The 23,409-nt window shown below is 50.1% G+C and overlaps 1 long non-coding RNA gene and 1 other non-coding gene across 3 annotated transcripts in view; both read right to left on the bottom strand.

Moving 5' to 3' along the window:
- The window catches only part of LOC146821101 (uncharacterized), a 129,957-nt gene that overhangs the window by 9,666 nt on the left and 96,882 nt on the right, over positions 1-23,409 (bottom strand). For both annotated transcript variants that reach the window (XR_014963100.1, XR_014963099.1), the window contains one exon: positions 9,282-9,522. This is a non-coding gene — a long non-coding RNA (uncharacterized LOC146821101). The remainder of the gene's footprint in view (positions 1-9,281; positions 9,523-23,409) is intronic.
- On the bottom strand, positions 16,136-16,288 carry LOC146821102 (5.8S ribosomal RNA). The gene has a single exon (XR_014963384.1). It is a non-coding gene; the product is annotated as a 5.8S ribosomal RNA (ribosomal RNA).

Here is a 23,409-nt window from a genome sequence, read left to right as displayed (position 1 = left end):
CCCTCAGCGGCTACTGCGCCCTGCTCCAGTGAACGGGAATGCCGGGCTCCTCTGCTCCTCCGGGCCGGGCCCCTGTCCCCTCCGCCGTCCAGGGCTCTGCGCACTGCCTGCTTCTTGCCTGTGTGAGCTTGGTACCTCTCCGTTGTCCACGACCCCGCAATTACCGAATCAGGCCCTTCAGCAGGTGCGGGTCCCGCCGCGTCTGTGCCGGCCGAAAGATCACGGCCTGGTCCCCTCCTCTGGGAACCTCACCTTCCCTCTGAGCCCGACTGGGGTCTCATTCGCTGCGCGCGATGTATCCCGGGGCCCGCAGCCCCGCGTGTAGTGGTCCCGGGCCGGTCGCCTCCTCCAGTCCCGGGACGGCCTTTCCTCTCCCCGCCGCGTGCTGCCGCTGCCGCTCCCCACGCTCTTCCCTCTAGCGGCTTCCTCCTTACCGCTGCCCGTTGGGCACTTTGCTCTGGTCCTGCGTGTCCGAGCTTCTTTCTGCCGTCCCCGTGGTCGCAGCGCTCGCCGGGGGGGGCCCCGTCCGCGTGGCCACTCGTATGTCGTCTCAGGGAGCCGGCCTCAGCTATGCCCCTCTGCTCTGAGTCTGTCCTCCAGTCACCACCGCTGCTCCAGCGCCATGTGCACTCCCCAGGGCCAGCCTTAAGACAGGGCGCGCACCTTCCGGGGCCCGGTCACCCCCTCGCCCTCTGCCGACTGTATCTTCGTTCTCCCTGGGCCTCTTCCGAGTCCCGCGATCAGGCACCGAGTCTCGACTGCGCCGGGCGGCAGGCCTCGTCCCCCTGTTCGGCCCTTCCGAGGGCGCACGCCCGGGCACGATCTCTCTGCACCCGGCCCGTAGCTGCTGGTCCTCACCGGGAGTCCTCCCTCACGAACCGGCGGGTGCCTTCAGCGCGTCCGCGCGCCTCCACTCCTGGCACACACCCCCCCTGGGTGCACCGCTGTCGCCGCCGCTGCGGCCTGCACCTGGCCTCGTTGGGAGAGGGGGGGGGGGAAGGGGAAGCCCGCACCGGCTCCAAGTTCGGTGTCCCCGGGGCCCGACTACCGGTCGAGGGGACGTCCCCCGTCCGGACCGCCGCCAGCCACCAGTCTGACCTTTCGCTTGTGTCGCCTCAGCTCCTCGTGTCTGCCACCGCCGGTAGAGGCTCTCCGGCCTTCGTGGTGCAACGGCCCCTGTTCACCGGTCCGCACAGCCCGCGGAGCGGGACCTTCCCTCTGCGGCCGCCGGGTTGCTGCTCCCCCACCGGTGCTGGCGCGTGGTCGCTGCTGCGGCCGTACCCTTCTCACCGCCGCCTTCTGCGAGGCCCTGCCAGCATGACCGGGCTCTCGTCACGACTCCTGGCCGTAGGCGCTCTCGCCCGTCCCAGCTCTAGTCTCCACCTCCTCCCGGCGCCGCAGCTTCGGCGGCGCCCTGCCTGCTGCCCCGGTTGCCTGGGGACTCCGAGCTGCCTCACTGCTCCCGCCGAGGCTCCGCTGTCTCCGCCGCCGCTTTTCCGGCGCTGCTTAGGGGGAGATACAGCCTTTAAATCGGGGTCTGGGGCCCAGCAGAGCGGGAGCCAACAGGGAAAGCGTCCGTTCACGCCGCCATCTTGGCCACGCCCCTACAGCTTTTGTTTAGACAGTCATGTATGCATTCATTTCTTCAAACACTTTCTGATGCACACTTGGTATCAGAATGAATCATTTGATTTTGTTTAAAAGAAAAATTAGAATGCCTACCTGTTAAGACTTGGTGAGGGGTCAAATGATGATCTTTTGAATGGGCATTTCTCAACGCATACAGAGCAAGGGGAAGGCAGTAAAGCCAATTCTTTTTCAGTGTCTCACACATTGTTTACACTTTGCTTTTCAATAAGCCATTCATCCTCTCAACAATTCCATTAGTCTCTGGGTGGTAAACTGAGGTAAACTGGTGTTCCACTCCTAATAGTGTAGTAATTTGCGGAAATACTGTGTTAGCAAAGTGTTTTCCATTATCGCTGCGTATCGCCGCCGGAACCCCCCACCCAGGTATGACCTCTCTCACCAGGAATTTGGCTGCCTGGTCAGCATCACACCTGGAGCAGGGTCCTGCTTCAATCCATCGCGAAAATGGACACACCACTACTAGCAAATACCTATATCCATTACATTTTTGTATCATATCTACAAAATCTACGTGTAACTCTATGAAAGGACCTATTGGTCTTGGAATGGAGGATGAAGGCATTTTTGGTGACCTCTTATTAGAGTACTGAAAACACACATGACATGAAGCTAGAAATACATCAACTAATGGTACTAGATTAGGGATAAACCAGATTTTATTCAATTCATCCATCATTACTCTTTTAGAATTGTGTGTTGGTAAATGAAGTTGTCGAAGGGCTGTTATAAGTAGTGACTGAGGCATTATAACTTTACCTGAAGTTGCTGATCTATAAAGAAGATCTGGAAATCCAGTCACTCCCCCTCCTTGATTTCTAGAGATCTTTCTCATGCTGTGGCGCTGCATTTTGAATGTCTAATAATGCCTCTGTAGAAATATTCTCATAGTATTGTATCTGAACCTCATTATCTGCATCTAAAGCGTGCATACAGCATGTTTTCATTGCATATAAACTAGCTTCCTTTGCTGCTGTATCAGCAGCTTCATTTACCTTAGACACCAAATTTGTTCCCTTTGTATGTGCCTGGCACTTAACCACTGCTACTTGATATGGTATTTGCAATGCAGCAATAAGGTCAGCTAAAAGATGTTGGTGCGCTACTGGTGTCCCATCAGATTTAAGAAATCCTCGTCTTTCCCATCTCTTCAGCCCTGAGTGAACTGTGGAATCTACATATGCTGAATCAGTGTATAGTGTTACTGACTGACCCTGACAAGCCTGTAGGACCGTTATCAATGCTTTTAATTCAGCCACTTGAGCTGAGTCTTCGGATGGCAAAGGTAAGAGGCGTAATGTGTGTAAGGTATAATCAGTAGGTGTACCAATAGGGTTGTATGACGTAACAACGCATTCCGTTGCAACGCATGCCTTTACAACGCGAATGCCATTGTTACGCATACCCTTTACCACGAAAATGTCTTTACCACGCATACCTTTACATTGTATAATGATGCGTGGTAATGGCATTTTCTTGGTATAGGTGTTCGCTGATCCCTACCCTTAGTCCTTTCACTGCTCCTCTGTGCCCTCCCCCCTCCCGCTCTCTTTTTTAAAAAATATATTACCCCTTCCCTGTACCCTTGTGCGACCTTCTGCCCCAACCCACAAACCCTTCTTTTAAATATCCCCTGCGCTACATCACTCCCTCATTTATTTATTACTTTTTAATTTAATCCCTCTTATCTCTCCACGTCCTCTTTACTTCAGGCTCTTCGGTGGTGCGTCGCACGTCGTAAAGAGGAAGCGGAAGTGTCTTTCCGTTTCCTCTTAACGACGCCGATTGCCTGCAGAAACAGAAATAGGTGCGTTGTTTTGGTGGGATACCACCCCAAGCCCCCTTTTTTTAACACACGCTTTATTTTTTCTTGGGGGGTAGACCCCCCCAAGCCCCCTTTGTTTTACGTTTAGCCTTTATCACACATTCCTTTACTACGTATCTCGTAGTAAAGGAATGCGTGGTAAAGGCTATACGTGGTAACCACGCATGCGTTGTTATGCATGCGTGGTTAAGGTTAATCGTTGAAACGGCCGCGTTGTACTGGCCGTTTCCCACCATTAGTCTCAACAACAGCTGCACCTGTATGTCTTTTACCTGTCTCCTGGTCTATCCATGAGGAACCATCAATAAACAATTGTTGGCCATCAGACAAGGGGTCCTCATGTGCCAGGTGATCGTCCTCCTCCAATGTTGCACTACAGTCATGATCAGTGGGCTCTAGTGGGTGCACTAAAAAAGTTGCAGGATTGACTGAGTGTACTCGCTCAATGCAGATAGAAGGGTTTGACAGTATTACTTCATAACCTGTTGCTCTTTGAGTGGTCAGTGTACTTTTACTTTTCTGCAGCACAGCAAATGGAGAGTGCTCAACATACAATATTACAGGACATCCTGCTGTAATTGTACTACTCTTTTCTACTGCAAAAGCTGCTGCTGCAAGCACTCGCTCACAAGGAAAGTGACCTTTCATTACTGGATCTAATAGCCCACTAAAATAGACAATGGGTTTATGCCCCATTGGGTATTTCTGAGTAAAGACTGATATCATGGAATCCTCTGTGGCAGCAGAAAACAGAAAAAAACTCTTTGTATAGTCTGGATTTGCTAGCACTGGGGCTGAAGCAATTGCTTCTTTCAATGTCTGAAATGCACTTACACTGTTATCACTCCACTGTATGCCTGTGTTGTCAGTTTTAGCTTGCTTCATTGCATATAATAGTGGTTGAATGATGGCAGCATAATCAAAAACCCACTGATGTACAAAATTACAAAGGCCTAGAAATTTCTGCATGTCTTTTACTGTCTTGGGCTGAGGCTGATCACGTATAGTTTGTATTCTAGAACCTGCTATCTTTTTGCCTTCTGCAGACAACACTTGGCCCAAATACAGCACTTCTTTTTGCACAAACAGTAATTATTTCCTGTCCACTTTGTATCCCTTAGTAGCAAGTAGCGTTAGGAGATTGACAGTGTCCAGAACACATTCAGATTCTGTTTTACTGCATAATAAATCATCTACATATTGCAAAACTGTACTGTCTGACTGGAAATTTAACAAATCATATCTCAATACTCTATTAAACACAGATGGAGACTCACAATAGCCTTGTGGGAGTCTAGAGTACTGGATTTGTTCACCATCAAAACTGAAGGCTGTCAAATAATGACTGTCAGGATGTAAAGGTATGCAAAAAAAAGCATTCCTTATATCCACCACAGAAAACCATTTGCTTTTACTTAATATATCAGTCAATATCACAGATGGGTCTGGCACTATGGGGTACTCTGCTAATACTATGGCATTAAAGGGGCGAAAATCCTGAACCATCCTCCAAGTATTACCTGTAGATTTTTTCACAGGATAAATTGCTGTATTACAAGGCGTTGGACAGGAATACAGGACTCCCTGTCCTTCAGTCTTCATATTGTCCCTCTAATACCTTCTTTTGCTTCTTTAGACAGTGGATACTGTTTTACACGTGGCAATTGTGCACCTGGCTTCAACTTTATCTTAAATGGTTCTGCAGATAGTATCAGTCCTACCTCATCTGGAGCTGATGTCCAGAGACAAGGTGGGACTGCTGCAAGTGCTTCAATATCATTGGAGGGGGATGGCACAACTGGTAATGTGGTCTATGTACGGTAAACACATACTAGCAAGGGTGCAGTGTGTGTATAAACTATCTCAGTCCTGGTGGGATCGTCTGAAAAGAGTTCTGAATCAGAAATGTCCCGCGGTCTCAGACCAGGCATAAGAAAAAATCAGGACCTTCCAAATTCCTCCATCATTATCTGATGCCACCAGAGCGCCCCACCTTCTGGATATTTCCATGCACTCAAGATAAAGGGTATTCACCTGTTCTAGTTCATCACCACCAGCTTGTCTCCTGAAAATTAATCTTGGTGGTAATAACATCCATCTCCCTAAAAGTAGTTCCTCTGTCTTCAGAACCGTAAGTACTGCATCTGCTAGCAGTATATAATGCACTGGCTCTGCCCTTCCAACCACATTTTCCTCTGGTATTCTTAGTAAATGTATCCCACATTTCGCTTGCCCTGGTATTTCACATGTCATGGACCCATCAGAGGAAAATCTTATTGTCATGTTTAATTTAGACATGATATCCCTTCCTAATAAATTTGCTGGTGAATAAAGGAGACGCTCCTGCGTTCGCACTCCTGCCACCTCTATGGGCACATTAGTTGTGTATGGAATGCGCTGTACTTCACCTGAGAAGCCCTGCGTATCCATGGTGGCAGAAGACAATGGAACATTTCCTTCTGAGAGGCAAGATTTTGTTGCCCCTGTATCAACCAAAAAAGCATACCTCCTTCCCATTATAATCATTTCTACCATTGGTTCTTCCTATGGGTCTAGAGTCCTAGCTACCGCAGAACAATTGGGATTCCCTGGTGTGTCCCATCAGGCTGTATGATAAAAGGGGTTTCCACCTTGAACAATCACTCCCCCTTGTCCTTGACTCACTGTGCTCACGAGTGCAGTAGTCTGCACCTGATGCTGGCCTCCTGCCTGCACAACAGGTGCTGGTGCCCCTTGAATAGGTACGTTAGCAAATTGCTGTTGAGGCATATAAACCTGTGGTAGTGGAGTTATTTGTTGTTGAGGATAGGGGGCATACTGATATGGACCATATTGAGGCAGTGACGTGTTCACATTTTGTCTTCCCCTTCCTCTCCCTATTCCTATCACTCCCTGCTCTTCATCATTCTTCTTAAAGCGCCATTCAGCAATAAAATGTCCAATATTACTGCAGTAATGGCATTTAAAATGTCTTCTTCCTTGCATCTGTCTTCCCTCTCTTTGACCCCTTCCTTGCTCCCTGTTTGCAACAGGAACCTGCACAGTCATTTCTTTTCCTGTCTTTTACTTCTCATTTTTCTGTATGTTTTGTGTCACCAGTTTAGCTTGGGCTCTGTCACTTTGGTCTTTATTCCTCCTTTCCTTTTCTTCCTTTTTTCTACAAAAATGCATAATATGTGCTTGTATTTCTGCCCAAGGTTTTACATCTAAAGCCACAACCTGATCTAAATGGTCTTGTATATCTCCTGGTAGCCCCTGTTTTAAAACATTGTAGAATAATCTACAACTACCTCCCATGTCTACAAGTCCTACATCTGCTTCCCACTTTTTCTTCATCATTGTTATGTAGTCTGCACAGGACTGTCCTAAAGACATAGTTTGTGTCATCAACATCCCAATATCTGGTCGGTCTGGGTACCTATTCCTTAATTCAGTCCACACTCTAGAGCACACAACTCCAAAAGCAGACCCATCATGTTTTCCTTTAGTAATAGTTACTCCTTGTATCCCTGCACTTCTCATTATACTATCCACCGCATCCCCTACTATGGAGCTCAAAAGGATCTTTACATCCCCAAGAGCTAAAGGTATCCCAGCTGTTGCATTTTCAAATGCTTTTATCCATTTCCCTGCCTTTTGTTTAGATTTTCTTTATCCATGTGTTGCCATGGAACATAGACAGGCTGTGCTCCTTGTGTCTTATACACCAGTGGCATCTGCATTACAGCGGTATTCCTGTCACCATGTCCCTCATAAGGTGTGTCAGACCTTAAAGCATATTTCTTCCACACACACAGACTTTGTTGCATGTAATCATAATCCCACTCTGGATACATATATCAGCCATATTTATCAATTCAGGGTCAAAGGATCCTGCTCTTGGCCACACTTTCAACTGTGGCACCATACCTGCTGTCCATCCTGCAAGGTTATTAGTAAATGGGACAACATTATACCAACTATTTTCTCCCTTTGCTACTATTTCATTGGGTGTCAAGTCACTGTTTCCTTTCGTTTCTTTTCTCTGTATAAAACTTGTCATTGCCTGCATATTTCGTACATGAAGGGATCTTACTTCAGCTGGAGGGGAACATTGTCCTAACTCTATCATACCCTCTGCACGAAATGGACACCCAGACATTGTTGTACTACTGGGAAACACCTGCTCTCCTCTTAATTGTTCTCTAAAAGCACTTTGTTCCTCTAATCTTCTTCTATTTATTTCAGCATTTCTGTTCTCAGCCTCTTGCCACAATTCCATGCATTCCCGGCCAAGAACTCTTCTAGTTTCACTCTCCACTGAGTTTATTTCTTCCTCATCTTTCTCATCCTCTCCTGTCACATTCTTGATTTCTAGATCATATCCTATGTCCCTTACAACTGTCTTTGCATCTGGTTTAAATGATATGGAATTACATATATTTGAACAGTCATCAGCAATAAGGCTTAATCTCTTAATTGTATTCTGTATTCCCATTACAGTGGTGGTCATGGCACGATAACCCTTATCCTCTTCCTGATATATTTTTGATTGTGCCACTAAATCAAACTTCACCTGTGGGGTGCTAGTATAATATCCATTTCCCTCACTTGAGTTTTGAGGAATCTTGCTAGCCCATTCTAATATATCTTTTGACTTTTGTTCCAGCAATTTTCCATTGTTGTCTTGTCTTAATTTTACTGAAATGTCTCCTGTTAAGGACACTGTTCCCTCATATACTTTTTCAGGTTTAAGAGGGTCTTTATTAATTGTTTGAGCAAAATCAACCTCCCCCATTTTTAATAAGTCATCAACCTTTGGTGTAACTTTGTTTATGTCAGTCAAAGGAGTTAATATCGGATCTTTATAGCCTAAAGCTGGAACATCAGTGTCCACTGAGTCTATTGATGTAGTGGATTCCAGATCTTCCACTGACAATAATGGATACATACCCTGACGGCATAAGGGCCCTTTAATTATCTCAGAATATGTCGGGGGTGGTGCTGTGGCTTCTACATGGGAATCCTGACTGAATATCTTCCACATGTCCAATGATGCTAATCGTTTTGTTCTCTTATCTTCTTTATATGCTCCTAAGATATATCATATTACATGGGCTATCTCTGTATTATCAAATGAGCCATCTGGTGGCCATGGAACCGGGGAAGTCTTTGTGCCTTCTGCCCATTCCTGACAGTGTCTTTTTATTCTGTCGAAGTCTCCTGGAAATGTGGAAATCATATGGCCTTAAGGTGTCCCTTTGTCTCCCTACCTCCGCTTGGAAGATTTCTTAAAGAAAGGTATGACCTCACAATTTTCCTTTTAATCTACTAAAAAACGTTCACTATTCTTAAAGGCTCCTGTCCTAATGTAGTTCACACTAAAAACAGTTGGTACCTCTGATAATGCAAGAGAATTTATAATCTATTACACATGGTATAACAATCACAAATCTACATTATATTTATATATACATATATATTTAGAAAAACAACTCACATAACATATAAATACAAAATGTCAACTTTTCCTCTTTCTCTGACGTTTTCCTAATTCAAACTGTCAGGATAAACCTCTTAGATAATTCCTATTTCTCTAATAATTCCCAAAGGGAAAGAAAAACAGTCTGCCAAGTTTAACTAAATAAACCTCTATTTCTCTGACAAATCCTAAACAAAAGGTCTGTCAGGATCAACAAAACACATTTAATTCTCTCTCTGACGATTCCTAAACAAAGGTCTGCCAGGATTAACTAAATACACATCTATCTCCGTTTGTAACAGTTGTGGATCAATACACAAGGATTCGACGATCGCCCTTTTTTCCTACCTTATTTGGCTGCTGCAGACGTCCCCCAGACCGGTACCCCTGTCGTCCAAAAAACAGATCTTTAGTATCAACGGGCCTCTGTCATCCTCCTCAAATTGTGCACGACTAAATTAGTTGTCGAAAGGGGCCCCAAAGGGGAACCTCCCCAGTGGCAGGCAGGAGCAAAGGGGATCTCCTGGCTGGCTCGCCACGATGTCTGGAAAAAATCCTTTAAGCAGTGCAAATCATTTAATCACCACATCTGCAACAAAAGGGAGTACAAAAAGGTTTATTGTACATGCCAGGCTAATTCACCTGGGAGAGTGATGTGCTATGAGCGAAGCACAAGTCAGTCTCAACTAACATACACTTCAAGTCTACTTCTTAGTATACTAATTTTGGCCTAGATCCATATTTAATACAATGTTCACAATAGAAAAAGCTTCCTGCTTTTCCGTTATGTCCCACCCAGATTACATACATTTATTTAAAGAACAGCTCTTTCCTGTTGTTTGTGACTTCTCAAGCCAAACTAACAGACTACAATGGAAAACATTCTTGCTGCTCTGAATTTCCTGTTAAAATATCCTAGCCAGGATGTTCTCAGCTCGAATACAATGAAGAGGAAAAAACACTTAAACCAAACTGCATTGAGACTTTTTTTTGAAAGCACGCTGTAGGTTATTTCCAGATACAATTGTGCAACTTTAACATGCACGTTTAAATAGCATTATACCGTTTTTCTGTCTTTACATAATATTTCAGTTTGTGGGCAAGTGACAGATAAAACTGAATAATTAGGTCCTAAATCTAAATTAGGGTTTTGATTCCTTTCAATTACAACAGTGTTCTCCCAGAGGGAATGGCAGGCTGTCAAATGGAGGATTGGGGGAAAGAGTCTTGCAGGGAAGTATCTCAGGGGGTAAGAGTTTGTCTCAGAGCCGGTGACCGTGGCTCAGTGAGATACCCGACTCTCTGTGCCCTCTGGTGAGCTGACAGTCGCTCACGAGGAGGACAATCTCGCAGATTGAAGGTCTCTGAAATGGCAGGAATGACAGTCTACCAGGTAGAGAAACCGTCTTATAGGCAAGATGACCATCTGTCGGAAGAGACAGTCTCCTAGTCCTATCAGAAAGGGCAACAGTCGCAGACAGGAGACAGCATTTTGTAAGGAGCTGACAGTCTCTCGGGTGAGGTGACAGTCTGCCAGGATGGGTAACAGTCTATCAGAAAAAGAAACAACTCAACGAGTTAACAGTAGTCTGTGGGGAGCTGGCAGCCTGTTAGGTGGGGTGAGTGTCTCTCAGGGGGTGACAGTCACTCTCGGGGAGATATCTCTCAGGTAAAGGGACAGTTTACCAGAAGACAAAGGTCTCAGAGAGTTAGCAGTATTTTGCAGGGAGCGGACAGCCGCTCAGATGTGGTTAAGCTCTCTAAGGGGTGACGGTCAGTCTCGGGGAGACATCTCTCAGGTGGGGTGACAGTCAGTCTCTGTGGGGGCTGTAGTACTCACCATAGGGCTCTGAGCTCTCCTTCTCCTCCTTGTCCTTCTTCCCCATGGCTGGTGACCTGGTGGGGCTCGGGGGTCCTGGGGATGGAGGGCTGCCTACCTTCCTTCCTCCCACCCCCTCCTCTTTCTCTCTCGGAGGCTGAAACGGTTCTCTTGGAATCCTTCCTCTGCTCACCTGTCAAAGTGGAACCTGAGTGACATCACTTCAGGTCCGGCCACCAGCTCCCACAGGCCACGCCTCTTCAGAACACCTGCTGCAGAAAGGGCTGGATGTCACCTTCCCGTTCAGTGCAAGCCACGCCCCTGAAGACACCTGCTGCAGGATTGGCGGAGGTCCCTGCCTCGTTCAGTGCAAGCCACGCCCCTGAACACACCTGCTGCAGGAAGGGCCGGAGGTCACCGCCCTGTTCACTGCAAGCCACGCCCCTGAACACACCTGCTGCACGAAGGGCGGTGGTCACCGCCTCGTTTACTCCAAGCCACGCCCCGAGCACACCTGCTGCAAGGTGCTGCGCACAGTTAGGAACCTGGTGCTGCAGGGAGGCCATGCCCGCGCCTTACAGGCTCCAGCCACCCTTACTCCTTTCAGAGAGGACCCTGCTGCTGCAGGTGGAATGCGGGACACTCAAGCTGGTGTGAAGATGGTTGTCCCGTTCCTCCACTGCTGGTTGGCGGTGCAAAGGGTCCTTAGTTTAAGAATACATCTTAGATGGAAGCAACTCAACACTGTTTTAAAGAGGAGGCCACACCCCCGCCATATCTGTGCCTCACAGGCTACATCCACCCTTACTTGCCTTCAGAGCGGATCCTGGGGCTGCAGTGAGGCCACACCCGCGACTCACAGGCTACACCCACCCTTACTCTCCTTGATAAAGGACCCCGGTGCTGCAGAGAGGCCACCAGAGTTTGACTGGGATCAAAAATAGGTCTGGTGCTCTCAAAAAAACAAGCATTGGCATAGCCAATAGGTCTCGCCTTTGGGACCTTATACATTTTTAGTTATCCTGCACAATATCCTTGGTGCAACAACATCAACGGTTGCATGGCTAAACACTTATTAGGTCCCAAAGGCGAGACCTATTGGCTATGCCAATGCTTGTTAACTGTGTTCATGTTGTGCTTTGCTATTTGTACCTGGTATTTGTACAGAGCCTCTTTGTTCTCACCTCTTTGGGACCTTGCTCCCCTGGTTTCTCCTCTTAGGGCTCCCGCCTGCACCCCGGTCCACCGCAGGTTTTCCCGTTTGTTGTGGAGGGTGCCGGTGGTTTTCCAGATGCCATTTCCGGTTGGTTGGGGGCGGAGCCAGGGATCAGCGCTCCAGTGCACAGTGACTATTTAACAAGCATGGCTTGCTCGTCGCGCAGCGGACGCTCGCAGACAGCAAGTACATGCTGAGTCTAGTTTCTGTTGGCAAATCTGCTTTTTAAAATTGTAATCCTTTGGAGCCTTTTTAACTGTGTTCTTGTTGTGCTTTGCTATTTGTACCTGCTATTTGCACCGAGCCTCTTTGTTCTCACCTCTTTGGGACCCTGCTTCCCTGGTAGCGCATCTTAGTGCTCCCGCCTGCACCCCGGACCACCGCGGGTTTTCCCGTTTGTTGTGGAGGGTGCCGGCGGTTTTCCAGACACCATATCAGGTTGGTTGGGGGCGAAGCCAGGGGTCAGCGCTCCAGTGCACAGTGACTGTTTAATAAGCATGGCTTGCTCGTTGCGCAATGGATGCGCGCAGCGGGCATGCTGCTGGCGCGCCAAAGTCAAGCCCATATGCACCCGTCCGCACCAAGACCGAGCCTTGCACGAGGGATGCTGGCATTCTCCCGCCAGATCGGCTGTTATGGACTAGATACTCTAGGAAGGAACTTCTAGACCTTCGGACGGTAGGGGCTCCTTGCCACCATACTATGGACCCCGAAATCCTAACTAGGAAACAGTGCTATACCTTCTCCTCCTGCAGTGTCCACATGACACCGGCAGGTGTTGGGAGCCCCACCGCTAATAAGGAGGTAACCATGCCCCCTTCTAATGAGCTCACAGTTCAGGGCTATCTTATCAACGCAAGGTCCCTGATTAAAAACAAGGTGGCCTTCAGAGATTTTGTCTCGTTAAGGAAGCCAGACTGGGTTTTCATCACAGAGACATGGGCCTTGGACTGTTCTGGTCCCGATCTTGTAGAAGCAACCCCTTCCGGGTATAGCCTGGTCAGATTGGATAGGGTAGACCGGCGGGGTGGGCATTCTCTATAGGGAGTCTTTTATTTGCTGCTCAGAGCCACTGACCGCACTCCCAGATCTCTACCAGGCTCTATACTTTTCAATAAATATTCATCCTAAGGAAAGTTTCTCTGGTGTCCTATGCTATCGGCAACCGGGTCCCAGGGCATCTTTTAGGCAGGACTTCAGCAGCTTTTACAGCCTTATCTAGAAAGATCTAATCTTAGGCTTCTGGGTGGTTTTAACTTCCATCTAGATAAGACACTGTGTAATGACACACAAACTCACCTGGAAACTATGAGCTGCTACTGGTTCACGCAGCTGGTCAAGAGTCCCACCCACACGGCAGGGCATATTCTAGATGGTATTTTCTCCAATGATCCACGAATCAAGGTGGGAGAACCGATACCTCTCACCTGGTCAGATCATTTTGCCATCCCTTTTGACTTACAGACTTTGGCATCAGGGACTGTTTTATATGGAAATAGGAATTTGGAGGAAAGGAGAAATCTCAGACTTATTAGTAAGGAGGCACTCTCTAACCTTTTTAATAACTTTCAGTTCTCCGGGCACCGTGATGCAAATCTGGCAGCAGCGGAACTATCTGAACAGCTGTTAGTAGCTTTTGACACCCTGGCGCCCGTGAGCAAGCATTATTCATCAAGAAGGCCCTCCGCTCCCTGGTTCTCTGAGAGACTCAGGAAATTGAGACAGGTGTGCCGTAAACAGGAGAGGCTTTGGCGTATAGATTTAGCGTCCCCTGGTAGAGAATTGGACAAACTGCGTTTGAAAGAATATAAAGCAGCTATCATGGAGGAAAAGGGAATTTATTACTCAAAGATCGATTAAATCCTCTAGAGATCTTTTTAATGTCATTAATTCCCTCACCTCTCCCCCAGTCTCATATTCTTCAGAGTTTTCTCAGGAGTTCTGTGATAGAATATTAGATTTCTTTCATACCAAAATCACAGATATTTATTCCTTGCTGGAAGCCTCCAACTCTAAAGCGGGGTCGCCTGTCCAGTCTACTTCCCACCTTAAGGAAGGTGTGAATATGGAGGAGACACCCAGGCTACTTACGTTTCCTTGTATGTTGCCAAATGTTACGGATCGGCTACTGGAAGGAGTTAAATCTGGTTCCCCTCTGGATCCGTGCCCCTTAAAGGTGCTTAAAATTGGTCGAGAGGTTATTATCCCTCACCTTACTTCTGTACTGAATGTAGCTATCCCAGAGGGGCAGTATCCTATCTCGTTGAAGACTGCAGTGCTCAAGCCGCTTTAAAAAAAGCCTTTATTGGACCCTACGGAATTGAAAAATTATCGTCCGATCTTTCTGCTACCAGTCCCAGGCAAGATTTTGGAAACTTATTTAAATTCTCACCTTAGTGCCTACTTAAAGGACCATCAGCTACTTAATGGGTCACAACATGGCTTTAGAAGCCATCACAGTACGGAAACATCATTAACTGCCGTATTCAATAACATCCGTACTCAGGTGGACGCGGGGCACACCACATCGTTGGTTCTACTTGACCTTACCGCAGCCTTTGATACCCTATCTCCTCTGAGGCTGGTTGAACATCTCAGAGAGATAGGGATCGGGGGATCGGCCCTGGGGCTTCTTGCTTCCTTTCTCACGGATCGGGCACAGACTGTGAAATTTGAACAATTCTACTCGGCCTCAAACCACCTGTCGTGTGGAGTCCCTCAGGGCTCCTCCCTGAGCCCGACACTTTTTAATATTTATGTTGCCCCGTTGGCAAAGGTGGTGAGATCCTTTGGGTTGGAGGTGTTGTCCTACGCTGACGACACCCACATAATGGTGTCCATCACTCACAGTATCAGGGACTCTGCCAATAACTTTAGAAACTGAATGCAGGCAGTTTCCTCCTGGATGGTGGAAAATCTCATGAAGCTGGACGGGGAGAAGACTGAGGTTTTGATCTTTGGCAGCAAATTGGACATTTAGTCCAATGATTGGTGGCCAGATACGCTTGGCAGCTGCCCCTGCCCTTTATCCCATGGGAAAAATCTAGGGGTCAATGTGGATAACTCTCTTTCTTTGAGCCTGCAGGTTAGTAGGACAATGTCCTCCTGTTTTGGGATAATCAGGATCCTTAGAAAAATCAACCACTTCCTTTCATTTGCCGCACGCAAACAGCCTGGTATTGCCTTAGTAATGTCAAGATTGGATTATTGTAATGCCCTCTATCTGAGCATTAACAAAGGCTTGGTGCGACGCTTGCAGCTTGTGCAGAACGCTGCGGCGAAGATGGTGATGGGGCTCCCGAAATACCACTCAGCCTCAGCGTCTCTCATGACACTGCATTGGCTTCGTCTGGACCGTAGGATTCTTTTTAAAACTCTTTGCCTGACACTTAATGCCTACTATGGCATAGGCCCTGATGGTATTAATGCAATATTCCATCACTATGTCCCTACTAGGCAGCTCAGGTTTGCAAGCAAAAATCTTTTAACAGTGCAGAGGTTTAAAAAGGTGAAATGGGGAGGTAGAGCTTTTTTTATTGCTGCGGCTAAGTTGTGGAACTCCCTCCCGGAAGATCTTTCTGGTCAGGTGTCACATTCTCTCTTCCGTAAAGCCTTGAAGACCTGGCTTTTTACACAGATCCTAGTCTGAGCATATCATCTTGTCTGCACATTTGGTCCCGCAATAGCGCCTTGATGCCCTTGGGCAAAGTCTAGCGCTCTACAAGTTTAATATTCATTAATTCATATGCCCCTGTAGGGATGTGCTGGTGAGCATGGGTTTCTACTCAGGAGGGCCTACCGTTGTGCCCCTCCCGGAGGGGCCAGGACCGGGCCCACGGGGGCAGGCAAGCACCTGCAGGCCTGGCAGGGGGGTGGCCCTCCCTGGAACCCATCCATAGAGTTGAATGCCTGAGATGGTGCGCGTTGGCAGCCACTGGACACCACAGAAAGGCACGCAGTCAGGTGCCTCGAGACGTACCCAGGGTGGACCTGTCGCCAGCTTGCACTCCACCAAGGCAGGAGGGAAAGCTAGGCATGCCAAGGCGTATCTCTTTGACAGGACTGGGGGGGAAGGATCCTGCGACAGGCGATCGGGAATCTGACCTTGTGGGGGGACAAAGGGAGCAGCCGCGTAGCGGGGAGGCACTGGGGCGATTGGTGATTGAGCAACTTTCAGACAGGCACAGCCCTGGGAGAAACCCAGGGCTGCAAGGTGTGTTCGAAGTGTTGATGATCAATGTGTCCTGCATTTCACATAATTCTCGCAGCTAGCTGCATTCTTCATCGACATGTGAGCCGAACGATCCACCGCCAAGAGTCACAGGCAATGTTTCACAACGTTCACCCACCATCAGGCGCAGCTGAGGCGGAAGGAAGGTGGCGCTGTCCTTCCACCTGCTGCCTGTGTGGTAGGACGTTCTGGTGCCCCGCCAAGGTTTCCCCTCTGAGAGTCGGCTTCCATGATTTGAAGAGGTTTCCAGGCGCTCAGCCCCGGAGCCTCTGTCTCCCCACAGGCAAGAGGGCCTCCCAGAGCAACAAAAGCAGGCAGCCCCACCGCTGCCCCGCCGCCGGACCACACAAGTTTTCAAAACTTCAGCCCAGCCGCAAGGTCTGGGACAAACTAGGTATTTGGCAACAAAGGAGGATCGCTCCACCTACACGTTGGCCATCTGCCAACAGGCTTGACTCCTGCGGTGTGAAGAAACCCCGGCTTAGGTGGATGCCCGAGCCATGTCCACAAGCTGGCGGGTAGCCCACCTCCTGCCCTGGTTGGAGGCGCCCGAAGGGAAGAGCCGGGTGGCTCCCCATCCTGCATGCCGCCTTTGGAGAGGAGCTGGGGTCCCCTCACGGTGGCTCTTCTTCCAGGCTGACATGCTGCCTGAGAAGGGCCACACCTGAAGCCCGGTTGGGCCGGGATTGGAAGAGCCAGGGGCGGCAGGGCCTTCGGTGTTGTCTCAGCCCTGGGAGGTACATCCATTCGTCCCCGCAGGGTCGTGCTGGGTGAGCATGGGTTCCTACTCGGGAGGGTCTAGCATTGTGCTCCTCACCAAAGGGCCAGGGCCGGGCCCTCTCTGTCCTTCACACGTACGTTGGTCGTGTCCTCCCGGGTGGAGGAGCTCGCCCCACGCCCGGTCCTCACCCAGACGGCCTGGCGGCTGCGGACAGCCCCACCTGCCAGGATGTATGAGGGTAGGGCAATAGGCCCTGTGCCTATGGCGTGTGTTCCATCTGGGATGCAGCTGAGGGTTGCAGGCTGGGGCCGTCAGTCACTCGGTCCACTCCGCCGTTATTGATCCTTCCACAGGCTCACCTATATAAACCTTGTTGCAACTTTTACTTACTCTGGATAGTCAAGTTTGATTGTTTTCTCGGCGCACCACCATTGCCGTTGCCAACCCTGGCAGGACCGATTCGAGGACCTCACTAAACCGTCCAATCGGTGGTATGCACATTCACACAGTCCACCCAACAACATCCCATGAAAACAGACAAGCAGACTTACAATCAGGCAAACCACCATTCACACACTGATCGTTATAGACACAGCCAGCCTGACACAGAGTCACCCATGCACACAAATTAACAGACATGCAGCTATCAATGCACACAGATTAGCAACAAATGACGCAAAGACAGACCTGTGAACCTGCCAAAAAAACTCATTGTGTGAAAGGAGGGAACTTGGAGGACAAGTTCTCGGGAGAGTGCAGAGTCTTGAGCTCATTGCCTCCATGAGAGAGCTTCTAAGAGGGCAGAGCTTTGTGCTTGAGAGCCACTCTAATATCCCCCCCCCCGAACCCCTGAAAAATACACAGTAGCTTCCAAGACAAAGATCAGGTGTATTCAGCTACCACACAATGAGTTAGAAACCTGTGCTCTCCAGTGGTTTTTAACACACAGCCTGGCAGGTATTAAGGACAGGTACTCCTCTTGTCAAGGCAGCGGTACTGGGCCCTCCAACCTTGCAGGGTGCTACTCTTTGGGCATGTTTAGCAGATTGTAAAACAGAGGACTTTCCACGTTGACAGGGTCATCGTCTGCACTGCTTTATTTTCTTTGCTCCAGAAAAAAACACCAAAAGTTAATTTAGTCGATGGTCTTTGGTATGATCAATGTAAAAGCTTAAAGCTTATTTTGGGTCCAAATGATTGAGCCTCTCCTGCTCTTTTGTGAGGTGAGGGAGAGCAAAGAATGCCGGTAGAGTGATCAATTGCCCAGCATGGAAAGGACCCCCGACTTTTGGTAAGAAGGCCTTCTGGGTTCTTAGGACTAATTTTTAGGTCTCTCCTAGCGACGCAGCGCATGCGCTGCCCGCTCCTGGCAAGATCTATTGTCGTAGGTTTGGCTTGCGAAGCGAGGGTGGAAGCTCCACCCACGCTTCTTACCGGAGGCGCCTGCTAAATCCGTGCTTTTGATTGGGAGGGAAGCATGTTTGGTTCCCTCCCTGTCTTTGTTCGCCGTGCCTGCCCGGACAGGGCATGTGCACGCACCCGTACAGGAGATATGCACGCGTATGCAAGGCGCGCTGCTTTGTTGCATTCTCCACAGTTCCCTGGCCGTCTCTTCAATTCCAGCGTCTTAGCAGAACGCACGCACAGCGCACTTTCTTTCCTCCCCGCGTAAGCTTTGTTTACTCTTCGCTTCTCCTTCATTTTTTTTTTCATTGCCTGCTCCTATTTATATTTTCCCCTACACCCTCTGCTACTTTTATCCTCCCAACGAGAAGCAATGGGCTGAATTATTTGCCCTCAGTAAAGCCTATGCATGGAATGCCAAGCAATCCGCTGGATCACCTGTGGGTCTGTGTGGCCTTTACCAATGTATTGCAAAATATATTCTCCTTGGGGTTTCCTTCTGCCTGGCTTGTCTGTGCACGAGGCCCCGCGAGGAGGAAGTGTGAACGTGCTCCGTGAAAGGCGTCTCTGCTGAACCATTCTTGCGTCAGACAAGGATATATACGGCATACATTGGTGTAAAGAGTACAACTTTCATGAGAATGTCTAGAAGTAATAGTTTACTCAATTTTTCAGAGATGTCACAAGGCAAACACAGCACAAGGAGCCGCTAGATTTAAAATCAGTATTATTCACAGACAGTCGGGAGGGAAGTATTGCAGCCACAAGCAGGGCCTGGTGCCGCGGGGGTGGGGGCATGGCAGGCAGAACAGGGTTGGTGACAGCACTGAAGTTTGGTGCCACTGCCAGGTGTGCACACAACCGGTCATGCGATAGTACGAGGACCGGTACTGTGATAGTACTGAACTCTGATGCCAGGAGGTGCAGGGGTGGTTTGTACACAAATTGGTCGCACACTGCTCGTCACACCAGCAAGTTGCCCCAAAGGACTGTGGTAAATGAAATGGCGACGGCGGGTACGCCTATGCCACGATGTGTAAAGAGAACAGTATGTGTTGCATTTAGCCATCCCTGGACACGTGTTTCGAGGTAGTTGCCTCTCGTCAGCAGGGAGTAGGACAGTGTAAAGGGGTGCCGTGTGGACTGCCAAAATGTAATTAAAAACAGGTCAAGTACCTCTCATGGCGCGCAGGTGCAGATCCAAGGCTCGTCAGCCTGTTAGCTCAAGGGAGCCGTAATAATTTGTACACAAATTGGTCGCACACTGCTCGTCACACCAGCAAGTTGCCCCAAAGGACTGTGGTAAATGAAGTGGCGACGGCGGGTACGCCTATGCCACGATGTGTAAAGAGAACAGTATGTGTTGCATTTAGCCATCCCTGGACACGTGTTTCGAGGTAGTTGCCTCTCGTCAGCAGGGAGTAGGACAGTGTAAAGGGGTGCCGTGTGGACTGCCAAAATGTAATTAAAAACAGGTCAAGTACCTCTCATGGCGCGCAGGTGCAGATCCAAGGCTCGTCAGCCCGTTAGCTCAAGGGAGCCGTAATAATTTGTACACAAATTGGTCGCACACTGCTCGTCACACCAGCAAGTTGCCCCAAAGGACTGTGGTAAATGAAGTGGCGACGGCGGGTACGCCTATGCCACGATGTGTAAAGAGAACATTATGTGTTGCATTTTGCCATCCCTGGACACGTGTTTCGAGGTAGTTGCCTCTCGTCAGCAGGGAGTAGGACAGTGTAAAGGGGTGCCGTGTGGACTGCCAAAATGTAATTAAAAACAGGTCAAGTACCTCTCATGGCGTGCAGGTGCAGATCCAAGGCTCGTCAGCCCGTTAGCTCAAGGGAGCCGTAATAATTTGTACACAAATTGGTCGCACACTGCTCGTCACACCAGCAAGTTGCCCCAAAGGACTGTGGTAAATGAAGTGGCGACGGCGGGTACGCCTATGCCACGATGTGTAAAGAGAACAGTATGTGTTGCATTTAGCCATCCCTGGACACGTGTTTCGAGGTAGTTGCCTCTCGTCAGCAGGGAGTAGGACAGTGTAAAGGAGTGCCGTGTGGACTGCCAAAATGTAATTAAAAACAGGTCAAGTACCTCTCATGGCGCGCAGGTGCAGATCCAAGGCTCGTCAGCCCGTTAGCTCAAGGGAGCCGTAATAATTTGTACACAAATTGGTCGCACACTGCTCGTCACACCAGCAAGTTGCCCCAAAGGACTGTGGTAAATGAAGTGGCGACGGCGGGTACGCCTATGCCACGATGTGTAAAGAGAACAGTATGTGTTGCATTTAGCCATCCCTGGACACGTGTTTCGAGGTAGTTGCCTCTCGTCAGCAGGGAGTAGGACAGTGTAAAGGGGCGCCGTGTGGACTGCCAAAATGTAATTAAAAACAGGTCAAGTACCTCTCATGGCGCGCAGGTGCAGATCCAAGGCTCGTCAGCCCGTTAGCTCAAGGGACCCGTAATAATTTGTACACAAATTGGTCGCAGTAATAGTTTACTCAATTTTTCAGAGATGTCACAAGGCAAACACAGCACAAGGAGCCGCTAGATTTAAAATCAGTATTATTCACAGACAGTCGGGAGGGAAGTATTGCAGCCTCAAGCAGGGCCTGGTGCCGCGGGGGTGGGGGCATGGCAGGCAGAACAGGGTTGGTGACAGCACTGAAGTTTGGTGCCACTGCCAGGTGTGCACACAACCGGTCATGCGATAGTACGAGGACCGGTACTGTGATAGTACTGAACTCTGATGCCAGGAGGTGCAGGGGTGGTGGCAGTACTTGAGTCGGTGTCCGAAGTCACATCCGGTGGTCACACGCCCCGAGCTCTGGTGCCGGGGTGCCTCAGTCTGGCTCTGAGGCGGAGCTGCCTTCCTGTATCAGCACTGAGGTTATATGCAGTCACAGACCGCACTGAGGTCCCGCCGATGAATATCAATGTCCCGCTGTAGGCTCTGCTCGACAGCACAGTGTGCTGAGGAAGGGGGGGGGGGCATGGAGTCTGTAGTGTCCGGCGTGCGCGAGGCGTTCTAGCCTTCCGCGCCGCCGGGACGCGCTAGCGCTGACGCGTGACGTCAGACGCTAGCGATGTTAAAAATAAAGGGGCGTGGCCTCGACGGGTCAGTCGGGAGCCGCGTGCATGCAAAGCACATGTCGGCTCTTGTGTATTCTTTAGCGCTTACGCGCTGCTATTTAAATTAGGCCTCTAAGAGCATTACACTGGCGATGAGGGTCTTTTGAGCCCTGATGTGCTGTTGGGCCCCACAATACCACTTCTGGCCTCCCTGTTGTCCTGAGCCTGTGTGTGCAGGCCCCCCGCCTGGTGTCCTGGTGGAGCCTTCTATGAGGCCTGGTGAGGATCACTGCATGTGCCCTGGAGGCCCACCGAGCCGTCGACTGTGCTGCTGTGTGCGCCCTGGTGCCCCACTCCTCGGCTGGTGAGGAGTATGTCTCGCCCAGGTGGTGCCACACCTGCCCCACGAGGTGCCTGACGACGACCGCGCCCTCCTACGGTTCGGGCCCATGCCGGGTGTGCCTGCCCCAACCCAGAAGCGCCGAAGGGATCCCGCGGATGACGTCTGGAGGTAGGCGCGCCCACCATTGGGTATAGCCGCGTGAGGGAAGTCCACGCGCCGTGGCTGGAGAGGGTGCACGCCTGGTGGCGTCGACGCAGAGGAGCGGAAGCCGGTTCCACCGCGTGCTGCGCACGTGCCAAGATGGCGTCCATTCCCGCCATTGAGCCATTTGCCGTTGACGGCGCCCCGTCATCCCTGGCCCCGCGCTGGAGGGATTGGACAGACCGTCTACAGATCTACTTCGAAGGGGCTGGCATCGCGAGGGAACGGCGCAGAGCGTTGCTGCTCCACCTGGGAGGAAAAGACATCCACCGCATCTACAAGACTCTCGTGGAAGCCACGCCGAAGACATACCACACACTGCTGAACGCGCTCAACGCCCACTTCGAGCCCATGGCGAACAGAGACTATGAGCGGTTCCTCTTCCGTCAGGCCAAACAAGAGGCGGATGAATCCCTGGATGCGTTCCATGGCAGGCTGAAGGAGTTAGCCAGCACGTGTGGGTTCCGCGACGAACAGGAGGAGATCCGAGGGCAAATCATACAGGGTTGTTACTCGTCTAAGCTCCGTGTCACGGTCCTCCAGGAAGAAGGAAAGCCCCTGGCGGACATCCTCACCCTCGGACGGTCGAAGGAGCTATCGCAAGCGAGAGCCTCGCATATGGAGGCGGCCCTACATCGCCCTATCAAGACGGAGCAAGTGCAGGTGGCAGAAGCGGTGAACGTAGTGCGGCCAAAAGGAAGGCAAGCCGGAGGGAGACGGCAGCCGGAGGCAAAGAGGAAAGACTGTGGGTACTGTGGCGGCCAACCCCACCGCATGCAAGACTGCCCGGCGAGAGGGAAAAAGTGCGGCGCCTGCGGGTGGATGAACCACTTTGCGGCGGTATGCCGGTCCACCAAAGCCAAGAAAGAGGCGGCCCATGCGGTACGAGAAGAAGCAGACAGTGAGGACATGGACGATGACACCGAAGAGTTCCCAGTCCATTACGTGTTCGCAATCCACCAACCACAGAAGAAGAAGCGCAGACTTCCGAAATGTCGCATCCTAGTACAAAGTCAAGAGGTAAAGGCGACAATTGACACTGGGCCCTCCATCGAGCTGATGGCCGCCAATGTCTACCACCAACTACGGGTCAAACCCCCGCTGAGAGAGGCGAAGATTCGGGTGTTCGCATACGGCCAGAAGACGCCCATTCCCCTCATCGGGTGCTTCAAAACAGAGCTACAACATGGGGAGAGGAGCGTCAACACCACCGTCTATGTCACGGAAGAGGGCAGCGGGATGCTGCTGAGCGGGCAGTCGGCCGAAGAATTGAGACTGATCTCATTCGCCATGGCAGTCCTGGAGGAAGAGCTGGATACAATAATGGAAGAATTTGCAGAGGTCTTCAACGGCATCGGGTGCCTGAAAGGAAAGGAAGTATCCTTACACATCGACCCATCGGTCCAACCAGTAGCGTTGAGACACCGGAGGATCGCCTTCCACCTGCGGCAGAAGGTCGAGGAG

Source organism: Triturus cristatus, chromosome 6 (assembly GCF_964204655.1).
Source record: "Triturus cristatus chromosome 6, aTriCri1.1, whole genome shotgun sequence".
NCBI classification, from domain to species: Eukaryota; Metazoa; Chordata; class Amphibia; order Caudata; family Salamandridae; genus Triturus; species Triturus cristatus.
Note: the sequence above shows the minus strand (reverse complement) of the source record. Positions and strands in the feature narration are given on the sequence as shown.